We start from the raw sequence: 16,385 nt of genomic DNA, 5'->3' as shown, positions 1-16,385 counted from the left end.
GTAAATATCTCCTTATTATAGGCTTACCAATAGACACAAATGATGCATAGGAGTTTGCTTCCAATTTAAAGTGATACTAAACACACACTGTTAGCCCCCATTCACACCTAGGCGTTTTGTCGCCTGTAGTGTGACGTCGCAGCAGCCCCGAGACGCCAGAGGGACGAAAACACATGCACCTCTATGGAGATGGTTCACATCTCCACGCCGAACGACGTACGCCTGCCGCCTGAAAAAAAGTCCCGGACCTTTTTTCAGGCGGCTTTCGGCATTCGGCATAGGAGATGTGAACCATCTCCATAGAGGGGGTCAAGGCTGCATTCACAATCGCGGCGTTTTGTCGCCGCAAATCGCGGTACAAAACGCTGCTATTTGTCGCCGCAATTCGCGGGACAAAACGCCGCGATTTTGTACGCCTTAGTGTGAATGCAGCCTAAAAGTTACAATGTCCCTTCTATTTCTGTATGTGGATAATGGCACTGTAATTATTTTAATAAAAATAAAGATTGAAGTACCTTTTTCCTAACCTATATACAGCTGTCACGTGAGTCGTGACCCAGATATTTTCCAGCCTGTCTGCAGGGAAACATAAGGAGGAGGTTCTAGTCTTCTACTGCTGGTCACATGTTCAAAATTGAAGGCTGGCTTCACACTATTGCAAATTGGCTTTGGAATACAGAGTAAAAATAAATATTTAATAATAATAAATTATTTAAAATCCTCATACAAATATACTGTATCTTTGAAAACAAATCATTATTATTTTTGGCAATAAAATGGTGTGGGTGAACTTATGCCAGTCATACCCCTCCAGCCTGTGTCTTAGAATAACAGGAAGGTGAGGCTTCCATCAATCTCCATGTAATATCATGCCCCCATTGTGTTTAGCTGGTTAGTGGGCATGGAGGAGGAGGGAGGGAGTGGGCTGTATTTACCACTGTGTATACACCCACATGTTTGACTCTATAGTCACATGGGCTGCTCAGATGTGATAGGGAGGACATGCTTTACCTAAAAACACATGGGAAACTAAGCATGTGCACTAAGTGTCAACGCTGCTCTGCAAAATCCTCACCTTAGTGGGGACATGGACAGAAGGGGGAGACAGAGAACAGCAGGATGAACCATTTTTTTTGCAGAACACAGAAAATGAATCTCATAGTGATTGAATGAGTATGAACAGCATGTAACACACCATCTATTGATAGGTTTTAATGATGTGGGTTTAAAATTATACTTTAAATAGCGAAAACAAGCCCTTAAAGCAGAGCTCCGCCGTAATTTTTTTTATTAAAAGCCAGCAGCTACAAATACTGCAGCTGTTGACTTTCAATACTAGGACACTTACCTGTCCTGGAGTCCTGCGACGTCAGCAACAGAAGACAAGCAATCGTGCGTTGCAACGCTTCACTGCCCGGTTCCCTACGGCGCATGCGTGAGTCTGTGGGGACCTGCGGCACCCTCATTGGTCCCCGCTGTGTTCTGGGAGCCGTGTGTTTCCCAGAACACAACGGGGGGATGGTAAATTACGTACTGCCCGCAGGTCCCCACAGACTGTATTCCTGGAAGTGGGTGCAAATCCCTGTCTTAGACAGGGATCTGCACCCCCTCCCCCCGAAAGGTGCCAAATGTGACACCGGATGGGGAGGATAGGTTCCGATGAGCGGAAGTTCCACTTTAGGGTGGAGCTCCGCTTTAAGCCTCGTACACATGACCGGTTTTCTCGGCAGGAAAACTGCCAGAAGAGCATTTGGCTGGGAATCCCGGCTGTGTGTGTATGCTCCCTAGCAGTTTTCCCGTCAGGAAAACAGCCGGGAATCCCGACGGGAAAATAGAAAACCTGCTCTCTATTTTCCCTTCGGGTTTCCCGGCAGAGTGTTTCCTGCAGAGAAAACATTCTTGCCATTCAAAAGAACGGCGGGTTTCAATGACTTCAATGTTAAAAAACGTGTACTGAAAAACGCAAAATGCACCTGGAATATCTGGTGCATACTCCTGGTGCATATTCCTGTTTCCCACTCCCCCCCCCCACAAGCCATTATCTGATAAAAAATGTATAGAGAAGCACAGAGACCCAGCGATGACATTACTGGGTCTAAAATAAGGTATATCATGAAAATAGAAGGGTTTTCCCTAAAGGTGAAATTAGCTCGTTGAAGGGATGGGGCTGGGAAGGCAAAATAGAAGCAGATTAAAAATCGAAAAACAAATAATTGACTTCAAGTAAAAGAGTGCAATAACTTTCATTAAAAAAATGAAAAAGATAATAATCTGTTCTCAGCGTGAACTCTTGTCAAGTAAATAAGTTTTACAACTTTATGCCCACCTCTAAAAACATATATATTGTACATGAATATAATTATGCTTTTCTCACTCAATAAATAATGTTTTCCCCTTCTTTAATGACAGGAGTATTTGCCATTTAACATAAAGCAGCTCCTGTTTAAATAATTCTGAAGAGAGACTTAAAATAACAAGCATGTTATATCTTAGCCCCTGACATCATATTTTTCACAGTCTGATGCATCTGACACTATGGCGGGATAATTACCAGCTCAGGTAACACAGCCGCAGAGAATGATTTCATTTGTATTGTTTGGGATTTAGAATTACTGCCGACGGCTGGCTAGGCAGGCTGAGGCTTGTAGTTCCTTATTAGCTGTTGAGAACTTCTTTTACGAATGATACAGGTTAATAACGTACCCATAATTCCTTACTTCAGGGAAAGCTTTCCTGCTGAAATGTCATAATATTTTAATAGGTCTTTTTTTATTATTCTGTGTGTGCGGTGGAGAGAGAGGTGCCCAATTCAAATAAACACTGCTTAACCCTTTGGATTTTTCATAGTGAGTCACTGTTTCCATTTACTTCAGTCTACATTTTGGCTGCTTATTGAGAGCAAGTGTATATCCCAGTACTGCACTGTAGACCAACTTTCCTAGGGGTAATTTCCATTTTAAAGAAAATCTGTACTGGAAGAAATATAGGGCTGTCAATGCTGACCTTCTTTTTAAAATACTACTTACCTGGCTCTTTGAATCACTGACCTTGAACATGCATGTAGCTTAAAAGAGAAAAACAAAAAGATTTTCCCTCTAAAAGAAGGAAAAAACACTGCGCGAACAATAAATCAGAATAATATTGAAAGAAGACCACACATGTGTGTGGAAAAGAGCTGCTAGTACCAATACTCTCGTTTCCACTGAGCGGATCGGTTCGGTAAGGTTCGGTTCGGTACGCTATTTTGGGTGTTTCCATTATGAAAGTGTGCCATAAAACTGAACCGTACCGGACCATTCTGGGTTCAGATGTGGGGCCATAGAAAATGGAACGGTTCCATTAGGGCGGAGATGCAATACATTACACTGATTGGTGGACGTGCTAGGCATTTTTTCTAAATCCTGTATGGTCCCGACGGTCCGATTTGCAGTGGAAACGCTCACGAGAATAGACTGGTCCGTTCTAAACTGTTCCAAATCTACTGACCCGAACCGTTCCGTTCAGTGGAAACAAGGCATAAGATACCCAAAGTAAAAACAAACATACAACCCAGGTAAAGCGCTGTGCAAGTGATAAAGTGAAACAATATATATGTGGCAGTAAATTAATCAGCATGAATATAACATGATTGATAACATATAAAAAATAAATGAATAAGAATAAACAACGTCCAAAATTAATCCAAGAAGAGGTTAATAATGATGAAGTTCATAAGAAGTGATCTGTGGCAGAAATAAGTTTCGTGTGAACGGAATTCCACCACCAAAAGGCCATCAACTTGTGTGTTGTAGTCTCCTTACCATAAATGTATGACCACCGTTACAGTGGTCATAGCAGGCACAGGGATATTTTAAGTCTTCCCGGACAGACTATCTCTAGATGAGAGTGCTGGGGGAATCGATCCATTAAGCTCGTTCCAATAGGGGTGTGCTGGATTCAGACTCACATGGAATAAGAAATAAGGGGGGATCCCATAGTGTAATACCGTGTGAAAAGCGGTTTTATCAAAGAATAAAATGCACTTACAATTAAGAAGGCAATCAAGCGTGGTGTATATATAAAAGAAGCGGCGTCTCCTCTGAGCCGTCTCCCTTCTACTGAGCTCCGTGTAGCGTGTCTCCGTCGGTAATTGCGTGGGTAATGCGTGATGACGTTCCAGCTAAGGCACACCTACGCGTTTTGTCATCAAAAGGACGTCGTCGGGAAAAGCCTCTTTTTATTTTTTGCACGTTCCTTTATATGAGTACATTCTCCTACTACCCTCTATGAAGAGTTTCCATCGCTGCTTACTTTATCTTGGATATATAAGACCCAAGGACGTGGAACCACAACGATAGCCCTGAAGTTTTATCACCTTCCCTGTGGATATCATCATCCTGATGATTTTGTTTATGCTTGTCTGACATACCGCAGCTGGCGAGTGTGTCCAACATGTCTGGTATGAGTATCCATTTCTTACATGTCTTGGCTATCTCTGGATTGTATAGTGGACCCACCAATGAGCTCCCAAACTTCTGAAATGATGGAACTCATCTCAAATGCTTCAGCATAGTCGCACAGCGGGACGTTTCTGTTCATTGGCCCTATGGGATGTTATCCCACCATTGTGTGTTGAACTATTTCACATTTATTTGTGGCTTATTTTGATTTGAACCATCCTGTCCAGTCCATTGTGATACATTCATATGCACACAGTTATCTAGGAATGGTTACACTGTCATTGCATATTGCTGCTATTAGTTGTTTTTGTTTATTTACACATTTTTAGTGATATTCACTATCACTAGGGACACTTCCATGTCCCCATACACTTTGTTCTTTTGATTATAGGTTGTACTATATCAAACTTAGCGCCGCATTTTTTTCTTTTCACTTTTGTACACAATATTGTCTCATTGTTGGTGCAGGCAGCTACACTAATCATTTTCTTTCTACCAGTAGCGCAACTTTTTCCCTTCTATTACATTTGGATTGAAAATAAAGGTAATTTTTAACAACACTCAATTACAATATGACTTCACTATGATTCAATTGTATACGCTATATTATTTATTCTTTATTTTTCCCCCCACGAAAGTTGAGTTACCCTTTAACTTTTCAGGATGGGATATTTTCACTTGATTGATTTTTGAGCTTAATTAGGCGCCAAATGCCCACTGTGAAGTGAGCGTCTAAGCGCCGCTGGTGAGATGCAACTTTGAATCAATCCGTGGTGAAGAAGAGAGAGAAAAGAGAAGAGAGGGCGGTAAAAGGAAAGGGTATCCAGCCCTTAGGGGAGCAAGAGGAATGAGCCGTGAAGTGTATGAGAAAAAATATAAAAGAAAAAAGGAACAGTGGGGATACTAGAGGAGGGGTAGAGGACATCATAGTTATTGGAGAGGCAAGTGGCCCCTTCAATGAGGGGGCGGACTGTAAGAGGGAAAAGAATATAAATTTAACCATAGGCCTGGATGAACAGTTCCGTCTTTAGTTTTTTTCTGAAGAGGAGCAGGTTAGATGTCATCTTAAGTTCCAAGGAGAGGGCATTCCACAGCATGGCACCCCTACTCTGGAGTCGTTTGCCTCCCATGGAAGAAAGTTTAGATGGAATGACTGTGGCTAAATGTTGGGTCTTGGATCTTAATGGGCGCGAGGGTTCATAGTGCACCGCCAAGCTGTGTAAGTACTTGGGACCCTGTCCCCAGTATGCACGGAAGAAGATACAGAGCGTTTTAAAGATCACTCTCTGCTCGATAGGGAGCCAATGAAGTGATCTCCTGGCCAGGCTAATATGGTCTCTTCTCGCTAGACCGAGTACAAAGCGAGCAGTGTGGTTCTGAACCACCTGAAGCTTATGGGCCCATTTCTGCGGGGCACCCAATAGGAATACGTTTGCCCCGTCTAACCGGGAATGGATAAAAGCCTGGGCAAGTAGTGATCTGTTATTTTGGGTGAATAGATGTTTTACTTTTCTGAGGAGCCTTAGATGGTAATTGGCATTCCGCAGGATGTTTCTGAAGTGGGGAACAAACGAGAGGGTGTCATCGATTATGACTCCTAGGTTTTTTACCTGCTTGGCTGGAATGGGTGTGGGTCCGAAAGACAGAGGCCAAGCAGCCAGCAATAGGGGGCTAGTAGGACCAATTAATAGAACTTCAGTTTTAGCTGCGTTCAGTCCAAGCCTATTGCCAGCCATCCAGTCCTGTATTTCTACCAGGCATTTCGCCAACTGAACTGGCTGCTGAGGTCCTCTTGCTGAATCAACCAGAATTTGTGTGTCATCGGCATAAAGCTGACACTCCAAGTTATTGTTCTGGATGATGTCAGCAAGAGGACGAACATAGCAGTTAAAGAGGAGTGGCGATAGAGCACTCCCCTGTGGAACTCCGCATGTCAGAGGTCTTGGGGTAGACCGGTGTGTTCCCATCTTGACACATTGTGTTCTCTCATGGAGAAACGAGCGTATCCAACTCAGGACCACCCCGTTAAGACCAAAAAGATTTTTTAATCTGTCCAACAGTATATTATAGTCGACAGTGTCGAATGCTGCGGAGAGGTCTAGCAAAATCAGGGCTGCCGACCCCCCTGCGTCACGGATTGTCAATAGTCTTTCTCGCATGGCCAGCACAGATATCTCGGTTCCTCTTCCCGGACGAAACCCCGACTGGGTGTCATGGAAGAGGTTACCCCCCTCAAAATAGTTTTGTAGCTGCCTGAAGACTACTTGCTCTAGGATTTTTGCCAGGAAGGGGATGGCGGAAATGGGCCTGAAATTGAGCGGGTCATTTATGTCTAGACCCATCTTTTTCAGAAGGGGTGTTACTATGGCATGCTTCATTTTTCCTGGGACGATGCCTAATTGCAGAGAAAGGTTAATAACTTTGCAAATGTCCAGGGCCAATGTTTTTGCATTGGCCTTCATGAGCCACCCGGGACAGATATCATCCGGATATGATGATGCTTTTAAGTCTCTCATAATTTTCAGTATCTCCCCAGGGGTAGTATCTGTAAATCGCATAAGACCTGAATGGAAGCCAGATGATATTGGTTGGTCTAAGGGTCGCATAGCCTGGTTGGTAGATGTCCGGATTTTCTGTATTTTGGCTTCAAATGACAGAAGAAGGCTGGAGCACATTTTATCTGAAGATGGTATGGAAGAAAAGTATTTTTTGTTGTTAAAGAGGCTGGATGTGATTTTGAATAGTTCAGCCTCTTTATTAATAGCTTGGGCTATTTGGGCATTATAATAGCTTCTTTTTTGAAGTTTTACGTGCTTGCTATACACTCTGCACTGGTTCCTGTAGGCCAATTTGTCCTGCGGGTGGTTAGTTCTGATCCATTTGCGTTCAAGCTGACGTCTTTTGGATTTTAACTCTCCCAGTGAGGATGAATACCAAGGGCATGATTTAGATTTCCTAGGCCTATTGTATGACGTAGTGATGGGCGCCACTTTGTCAAGGGTGTTTATTAGTTTTTGTTCAAATGCATCCATGGCCTGTTCTAATTTTTCCAAATCATTTTCAATGTCGACTAACTTCTGTTCTGAATTGCCTTGGCTGTTAATATAGGCTGAATGAAAGGTTTCATCGCTGATTTTTGTACGTTTTCGGAAAGGCTTTGATCTTTCCATCGGGGGGCCTGAGGTATTTTTTCTGGGGGCTAAGTCTGGCAGAGTGTATTTTAATAGATAGTGGTCCGTCCATCCTGTCACTGTTGTAGATAGATTTGTGACTTGAAGATCATTAGAGAGTATAGCGTCAAGCTGATGTCCAAGGATATGAGTTGGCCCCTGAACTTTCTGCTCGAACCCCATACCCTCCAGGTCTTCTAGGAGGTCCTTGGCGTGTGGTTCTTCAGTCTGCTCTAACCAAACGTTGAAGTCTCCTTGAATTATTAATTTATCCTGGTTAGCAGTTAGTTGCATAATATATTCATTAAATTCTTTGACAAAATGGCCGCTATATTCTGGAGGTCTATATATAGTGACCAGGGTAAATGATGAGCAAGGATTGACTGAGCATTTAATGATAAGACTTTCAAAGGTTTTTGGAGAAGGAAAAACTAGCTCCGTACAAGATAATTTTTCGTCATATAAGACTGCAATACCACCTCCCCTTTTGCCCACCCTATTTTTATGCAAAATTTTGTAGTTGTCTGGTATAAGCTCATCAAAAATTGTTTCAGAGCCCGGACCGAACCATGTCTCGGTTATAGAGAATAAATGAGGGTGCTCAGACGTAATCATATCATAAATGTCCGGGGCGTGCTTCACAGCAGACCTGGCGTTTATATAGCTCAGTTTCAGGATTTCTTCAGTAGGGGGTTTTAATTTCTTGTTTGGGATGGTATCAATAGGGATAGGGGGGCTCAGGGGCAAGGTGCCCGTTGTGTCCAGAGGGAATACATCAGCTTGTGAGGCTAGCTGTCTTGACAGTTTTTCGCAGGGATGTGGTAATTTGGCCAGTCCAAATTGAGCACATGTGATTTTGGCCATTTCAGATAGTTGCCCTGTATTATTGTTATTTAGACTTTTTAAATAGGTATGAGTATAAATGATCTTACCTATGTTTCTTCTTTCTGGCATACCTTCCTTTGGAATAATCTGGCCCTCCTGGTCAGTATGGGCACGGAGGGGCACAGAGGGGCTTCCCTCTGGCGCGCCTCCGGCGCGCCAGCGGCGCGTCCGCTGCGCGTCCACCGCGGGACGCGGTGACGCCATGACAGAAAAAGCCCTCTATGGAGGGGGGCGTGGCTTACAGCAGTCAGGTGAAGCAAGGCAGCAAATGGTGGGGGCAGCAGATCAGAGCCAATCAGGTTGTCAGCACAGAGTCCAGCACAGCAGATTCTTCCTCCAGCAGGGGGATCACTGATGTGGTGACGCCATGACAGAAAAAGCCCTCTATGGAGGGGGGCGTGGCTTACAGCAGTCAGGTGAAGCAAGGCAGCAAATGGTGGGGGCAGCAGATCAGAGCCAATCAGGTTGTCAGCACAGAGTCCAGCACAGCAGATTCTTCCTCCAGCAGGGGGATCACTGATGTGGTGACGCCATGACAGAAAAAGCCCTCTATGGAGGGGGGCGTGGCTTACAGCAGTCAGGTGAAGCAAGGCAGCAAATGGCGGGGGCAGCAGATCAGAGCCAATCAGGTTGTCAGCACAGAGTCCAGCACAGCAGATTCTTCCTCCAGCAGGGGGATCACTGATGTGGTGACGCCATGACAGAAAAAGCCCTCTATGGAGGGGGGCGTGGCTTACAGCAGTCAGGTGAAGCAAGGCAGCAAATGGTGGGGGCAGCAGATCAGAGCCAATCAGGTTGTCAGCACAGAGTCCAGCACAGCAGATTCTTCCTCCAGCAGGGGGATCACTGATGTGGTGACGCCATGACAGAAAAAGCCCTCTATGGAGGGGGGCGTGGCTTACAGCAGTCAGGTGAAGCAAGGCAGCAAATGGCGGGGGCAGCAGATCAGAGCCAATCAGGTTGTCAGCACAGAGTCCAGCACAGCAGATTCTTCCTCCAGCAGGGGGATCACTGATGTGGTGACGCCATGACAGAAAAAGCCCTCTATGGAGGGGGGCGTGGCTTACAGCAGTCAGGTGAAGCAAGGCAGCAAATGGTGGGGGCAGCAGATCAGAGCCAATCAGGTTGTCAGCACAGAGTCCAGCACAGCAGATTCTTCCTCCAGCAGGGGGATCACTGATGTGGTGACGCCATGACAGAAAAAGCCCTCTATGGAGGGGGGCGTGGCTTACAGCAGTCAGGTGAAGCAAGGCAGCAAATGGTGGGGGCAGCAGATCAGAGCCAATCAGGTTGTCAGCACAGAGTCCAGCACAGCAGATTCTTCCTCCAGCAGGGGGATCACTGATGTGGTGACGCCATGACAGAAAAAGCCCTCTATGGAGGGGGGCGTGGCTTACAGCAGTCAGGTGAAGCAAGGCAGCAAATGGCGGGGGCAGCAGATCAGAGCCAATCAGGTTGTCAGCACAGAGTCCAGCACAGCAGATTCTTCCTCCAGCAGGGGGATCACTGATGTGGTGACGCCATGACAGAAAAAGCCCTCTATGGAGGGGGGCGTGGCTTACAGCAGTCAGGTGAAGCAAGGCAGCAAATGGTGGGGGCAGCAGATCAGAGCCAATCAGGTTGTCAGCACAGAGTCCAGCACAGCAGATTCTTCCTCCAGCAGGGGGATCACTGATGTGGTGACGCCATGACAGAAAAAGCCCTCTATGGAGGGGGGCGTGGCTTACAGCAGTCAGGTGAAGCAAGGCAGCAAATGGTGGGGGCAGCAGATCAGAGCCAATCAGGTTGTCAGCACAGAGTCCAGCACAGCAGATTCTTCCTCCAGCAGGGGGATCACTGATGTGGTGACGCCATGACAGAAAAAGCCCTCTATGGAGGGGGGCGTGGCTTACAGCAGTCAGGTGAAGCAAGGCAGCAAATGGCGGGGGCAGCAGATCAGAGCCAATCAGGTTGTCAGCACAGAGTCCAGCACAGCAGATTCTTCCTCCAGCAGGGGGATCACTGATGTGGTGACGCCATGACAGAAAAAGCCCTCTATGGAGGGGGGCGTGGCTTACAGCAGTCAGGTGAAGCAAGGCAGCAAATGGCGGGGGCAGCAGATCAGAGCCAATCAGGTTGTCAGCACAGAGTCCAGCACAGCAGATTCTTCCTCCAGCAGGGGGATCACTGATGTGGTGACGCCATGACAGAAAAAGCCCTCTATGGAGGGGGGCGTGGCTTACAGCAGTCAGGTGAAGCAAGGCAGCAAATGGTGGGGGCAGCAGATCAGAGCCAATCAGGTTGTCAGCACAGAGTCCAGCACAGCAGATTCTTCCTCCAGCAGGGGGATCACTGATGTGGTGACGCCATGACAGAAAAAGCCCTCTATGGAGGGGGGCGTGGCTTACAGCAGTCAGGTGAAGCAAGGCAGCAAATGGTGGGGGCAGCAGATCAGAGCCAATCAGGTTGTCAGCACAGAGTCCAGCACAGCAGATTCTTCCTCCAGCAGGGGGATCACTGATGTGGTGACGCCATGACAGAAAAAGCCCTCTATGGAGGGGGGCGTGGCTTACAGCAGTCAGGTGAAGCAAGGCAGCAAATGGTGGGGGCAGCAGATCAGAGCCAATCAGGTTGTCAGCACAGAGTCCAGCACAGCAGATTCTTCCTCCAGCAGGGGGATCACTGATGTGGTGACGCCATGACAGAAAAAGCCCTCTATGGAGGGGGGCGTGGCTTACAGCAGTCAGGTGAAGCAAGGCAGCAAATGGTGGGGGCAGCAGATCAGAGCCAATCAGGTTGTCAGCACAGAGTCCAGCACAGCAGATTCTTCCTCCAGCAGGGGGATCACTGATGTGGTGACGCCATGACAGAAAAAGCCCTCTATGGAGGGGGGCGTGGCTTACAGCAGTCAGGTGAAGCAAGGCAGCAAATGGTGGGGGCAGCAGATCAGAGCCAATCAGGTTGTCAGCACAGAGTCCAGCACAGCAGATTCTTCCTCCAACAGGGGGATCACTGATGTGGTGACGCCATGACAGAAAAAGCCCTCTATGGAGGGGGGCGTGGCTTACAGCAGTCAGGTGAAGCAAGGCAGCAAATGGCGGAGGCAGCAGATCAGAGCCAATCAGGTTGTCAGCACAGAGTCCAGCACAGCAGATTCTTCCTCCAGCAGGGGGATCACTGATGTGGTGACGCCATGACAGAAAAAGCCCTCTATGGAGGGGGGCGTGGCTTACAGCAGTCAGGTGAAGCAAGGCAGCAAATGGTGGGGGCAGCAGATCAGAGCCAATCAGGTTGTCAGCACAGAGTCCAGCACAGCAGATTCTTCCTCCAGCAGGGGGCTATTATATAGGCGTAATTTTTAAAATATGGTTGTATGGGGGCCATATTGGTGTACATAAACACTTCTCATCATACATTACCACTTCTATTTCCCCCTAGATGATTTGGGGATTCATCGTAGATGGCTTAACCTGGTACAAACCATGGCACCCACAAACAGGAAAAAACACCCAATCTGCTCATCCATGGCAGACTTTTCTGGACAACAGTTTATTCCACTCTTGTTCCATCTGTAAGCATCTAGCTCGCAAGCTTGGTATTACAACCAATAAGATGTCAAAGCAAATTGATGTTTCCTATCACTTCCCAGTAGCTGAATACCTCACACTTTTCTCTGTCAGACATGCAGCAAGTTCATTTTGCAGCCAGTTCCATTAAACCCATGTGTTTTGGATAATTTTGATCGGGCATTGAATTATACAACCGATACAAAGTAGGGTCTGCCAGCATAAGTGCATAAAACGTGAAGTCTGTGCTGCCAATAACAACTGACTGAGTCTTCTGTCCTGCTCTAGAATAAGGCAGCTAGAATTTGCAATAAGCAAGAAAGATGTATTGATTTCAGATGCTAAAAAACAGAGGCTAAGATAACGATTGCCTAATTTTCTGTAATTCTTACTTCTTATATATATTTTTTATATCTGCACAGCAGATGAGACTTCAGTTGTCCCCTTAGTTGCCAGCACATAATGCTGAAGTTAGAGATTTGAAGTAGTTGACATTTTTTAAGTGACCTTCACATTTTTATGTGTTAGCTGTTCCATAGGTTGATTACTATATTTCATGTGTAAATTTGTAAATGATCTCTTTAGGCATCTGTAGCATCCCTGGTTTAAAGTGAGCCAGTGCTTTTCCTGTGCAGGGCAAAACAACAGGCTTACTTAATTTGCCTCAGCAGTACATATTGTTCTTTTCTTTGCTCCAATGTCATTCCATTCAGCCATGGGGATAGAAGAAAGGAAGTCTGTTTGGGCTCCAAGTTTTCTAATTGGAGTTTACCGAAGACTAATTCTCTACCCTCATGTGACAGCGTTGGGCCAATCACCGAGCTCCAGAAAAATACTTCCCCATACCCTGAGGTTCTGGATATTTTGTCATTGCTCCTAGCGGCCGAACATAACATCAGGCAAGGGAGGAAGTTCAAGAAGAATTTTACCCTACCTATCCTAAATTACAATATATTACCAAAAGTATTGGGACACCTGCCTTTACATGCACATGAACTTTAATGGCATCCCAGTCTTACTCCGTAGGGTTCAATATTGAGTTGGCACAACCTTTGTAGCTATAACAGCTTCAACTCTTCTGGGAAGGCTGTCCACAAGGTTTAGGAGTGTGTCTATATGAATGTTTGACCATTCTTCCAGAATCACATTTGTGAGGTCAGGCACTGATGTGGAAGAGAAGGCCTGCAGTCTCCACTCTATTCATCCAAAGGTGTTCTATTGGGTTGAGGCCAGGACTCTGTGAAGGCCAGTCAAGTTTCTCTACCACAAACTTGCTCATCCATGTCTTTATGGACCTTACTTTGTGCACTGGTGCGCAGTCATGTTGGAACAGGGGCCATCCCCAAACTGTTCCTGCAAAGTTGGGAGCATATAATTGTCAAAAATGTCTTGGTATGCTGAAGCCTTAAGGAGTTCCCTTCACTGGATCTAAGGGGCCAAATCCAACCTCTGAAAAGCAACAGTACACCATAATCCTCCCTCCACCAAATGATTTGGACCAATGCACAAAGCAAGGTCCATAAATCCATGGATGATTGAGTTTAGGGTGGAGGAACATGACTGACCTGAGTCCTACCTCAACCCGATAGAACACCTTTGGGATGAATTAGAGTGGAGACTGCGAGCCAGGTCTTCTCTTCCACATCGGTGCATGACCTCACAAATGCGAGTCTGGAAGAATGGTCAAACAGTCCCATAGACACACTCCTAAACCTTGTGGACAGCCTTTCTGGAAGAGTTAAAACTGTTATAGCTGCAAAGGGTGGGCCAAATTAATATTGAACCCTTTGGACTAAGACTGGGATGATATTAAAGTTGATGTGCGTGTAAAGTCAGACGTCACAATACGTTTGGTAATGTAGTGTACATTGTAAATGCCACACACATGTCCCTGTATGCAAATGAAAAAAAATACATACTCATTAGTCGATAAAGTCCAGTGTTGTCTTCTTGCAGGTGAAGTTCCCCTTGCTCCGTTCTGTTCTTGAGCCACCATCTTGGAACAAGATCTGGTGCATGCACAGCACAGGCATACTGCCTATAGACTGGTGAATAAAAAAAAATAAAAAAAAATAAGGTATTTACAGTTAAGGGTCCATTCACATGACCATTAAAAATGCAGTGTACTGCACGCATCTGTATGCAACACCATACAAACTAATATAGCCATTCAGATCTGTGCATGTGTGGCCACCGTATTTAGATAAAAAATAAAAACAGAGCAGAGTTGGTTCCCTGCCCATGAAAAATCCTGTGTTTGTATTGAAAACACATGTTTAAACGCATGTAAACATGTCTAAACACGACTACAGTCAAGCAGATCCAGCTAGACCAGCTTGATAAAGGGGGCCTGGGCCCCTAATATGCATAGAGGCCCGCCCACTCCACCCATTCACAACATAAGTGCATGTTTTTGACAGCTAACCGCTCTGATTTTGGCCATAGACACCACCGGTCTGCCCACCTTTTGGTTCATACTGGCAGTACACCACTTTATGGTGCTGTCTTTTGCTGCTTTGTAATTAGCCAGATCCCCATGTCTGCATGCATCCAGGCTACTGTATGGTGATCCATCATCTATCCCTAGCAAGACAATTTTTTTTTTAAAATGTAAGTGCTGTTTATTTCAAGTTTATTTGTGTGGTTCTACCAACTCCAGTACCCCACTTTGTGCTTTTTTATTTTCTGTCATACAATGCCAGCTCCATCAGCACTTCCTGGATGCGAGCGAATGCTCTGTGCGAAATTACATCACATACCTAGCCCCGCTTTTCATTATTCAGATGTCATCAACATAGGTGTGCGCAGCCTACTGCATTAGGGTGTGCACCCTAAAGCACAAACACACATGTCCTATAAATATATAGGGCAATGGACAGTGTCAATAGGGCAGAGGTCGATGTCAGTAGGGCAGAGTTTGATGTCAGTGTTTTTTTTTTCTTTTTCATGATTACATTTTTTATAATATTTTTATACGATCATTTTTTATTGTTTTTTACAAAAAAAATTGGTGCCCCATTTTGGGCTTTGGTGAAATATCAGGGGTCTAAAGGGACTGAGGACAGAGGTTCCTAAGTCTCTTTCTCGCAACCAAGCAGCAGGGGAAATCTGCCCAGCACAGGGTGATTAGGGTGTGCCCAGGAACACCTGGCACACCCTGTGCGCACGCCTATGGTCATCAAGTAAAATGTTTATTTGATAATAACTGGCTTAAGCAAAAGTGATTGTTTGCACTGGACATGTCTCATAAATGCACAGTGTGTGATTTTTGCACTTTATCATATTGTCATTTGTTGTTTTAGTTTGCACAGGTCACTTTTTGGATTATTGATTTAGCAACTTTGCACATCTTTAGCATCTTTGCTTATGGTTATAAGGATTATGTTGTTGAATTTTCGTTGATTACATAGGATTGTTCTTTATCTAGCACCAAATAATATGGAAGTGTTAATGATATGGAAGTGAGAAGTATACAGAACTGTGAGATTCAGGCTAGTCACATAAGCTTTTTTAGAACACTTTAAGAGCTGCAAATTTTATACATTTCTAATATCAGGGGTTATTGTAACAGAGCAGCTGGGATTGATTTTTAGAATCTTTGGCGCGTACACAATACTTGTTATATACAGTGTTCAGTCTGCAGGAAAGCATAGGTAATTGAAGTGTTTATATTAAAAAAATATTGTGCTGAGGTTTATATGTGTCTGTGAGACTCTCACTTGCAATTATATTTTTAGGGTACAAGACTGTGGCATATGTATTCCATGTATAGAGTAAGCTCAGTTTCTACACAACAAAAAATACTCCGAAAGGTTTTTTCATTTAGGAACATTACTTTGCCTCTGGATCTGTCCTGCCATTTACAATTGACATTCGTCCTGTTTTCATTTACTTCATTAAATGAATTTCATTAATTTAATTGATGTCAGTAAATGAAATGCAACTGCTATTGGCCTTTATAATAATATAACAATTAACAAATAAATAAATGAAAGGACGTTCTTTCCTCACACTCTGTTCTTCCTTCTGATTATATGATTACAAATGGTACCATTAACAGACCGCACATGAAATAATTTCCAAAGGTTTATGCCAAGGTTTCATGCAAGAGCTGATCTATTCCATGTATTCATGTTTTTAAAGTGAATTTTATTCACTTTCATGTCATCTGCAAACCAAGAACACTTGTAGTCTTTAATATGTAAGAGGCATTTCAGATTGCACTGGGGATTCTGGTATACTGTAATGGACTGGTCTTTTGTTTTCATGTTTGGGTATTCAAGAGTCTTTAGAGTAGGCACAATAGATGGAAACTATCCCTTTAGCCTATATTCACTGAGGCATAC

The sequence above is a fragment of the Rana temporaria genome, chromosome 8 (assembly GCF_905171775.1).
Source record: "Rana temporaria chromosome 8, aRanTem1.1, whole genome shotgun sequence".
NCBI lineage: Eukaryota > Metazoa > Chordata > Amphibia > Anura > Ranidae > Rana > Rana temporaria.
This window is presented reverse-complemented; position numbering follows the sequence as displayed.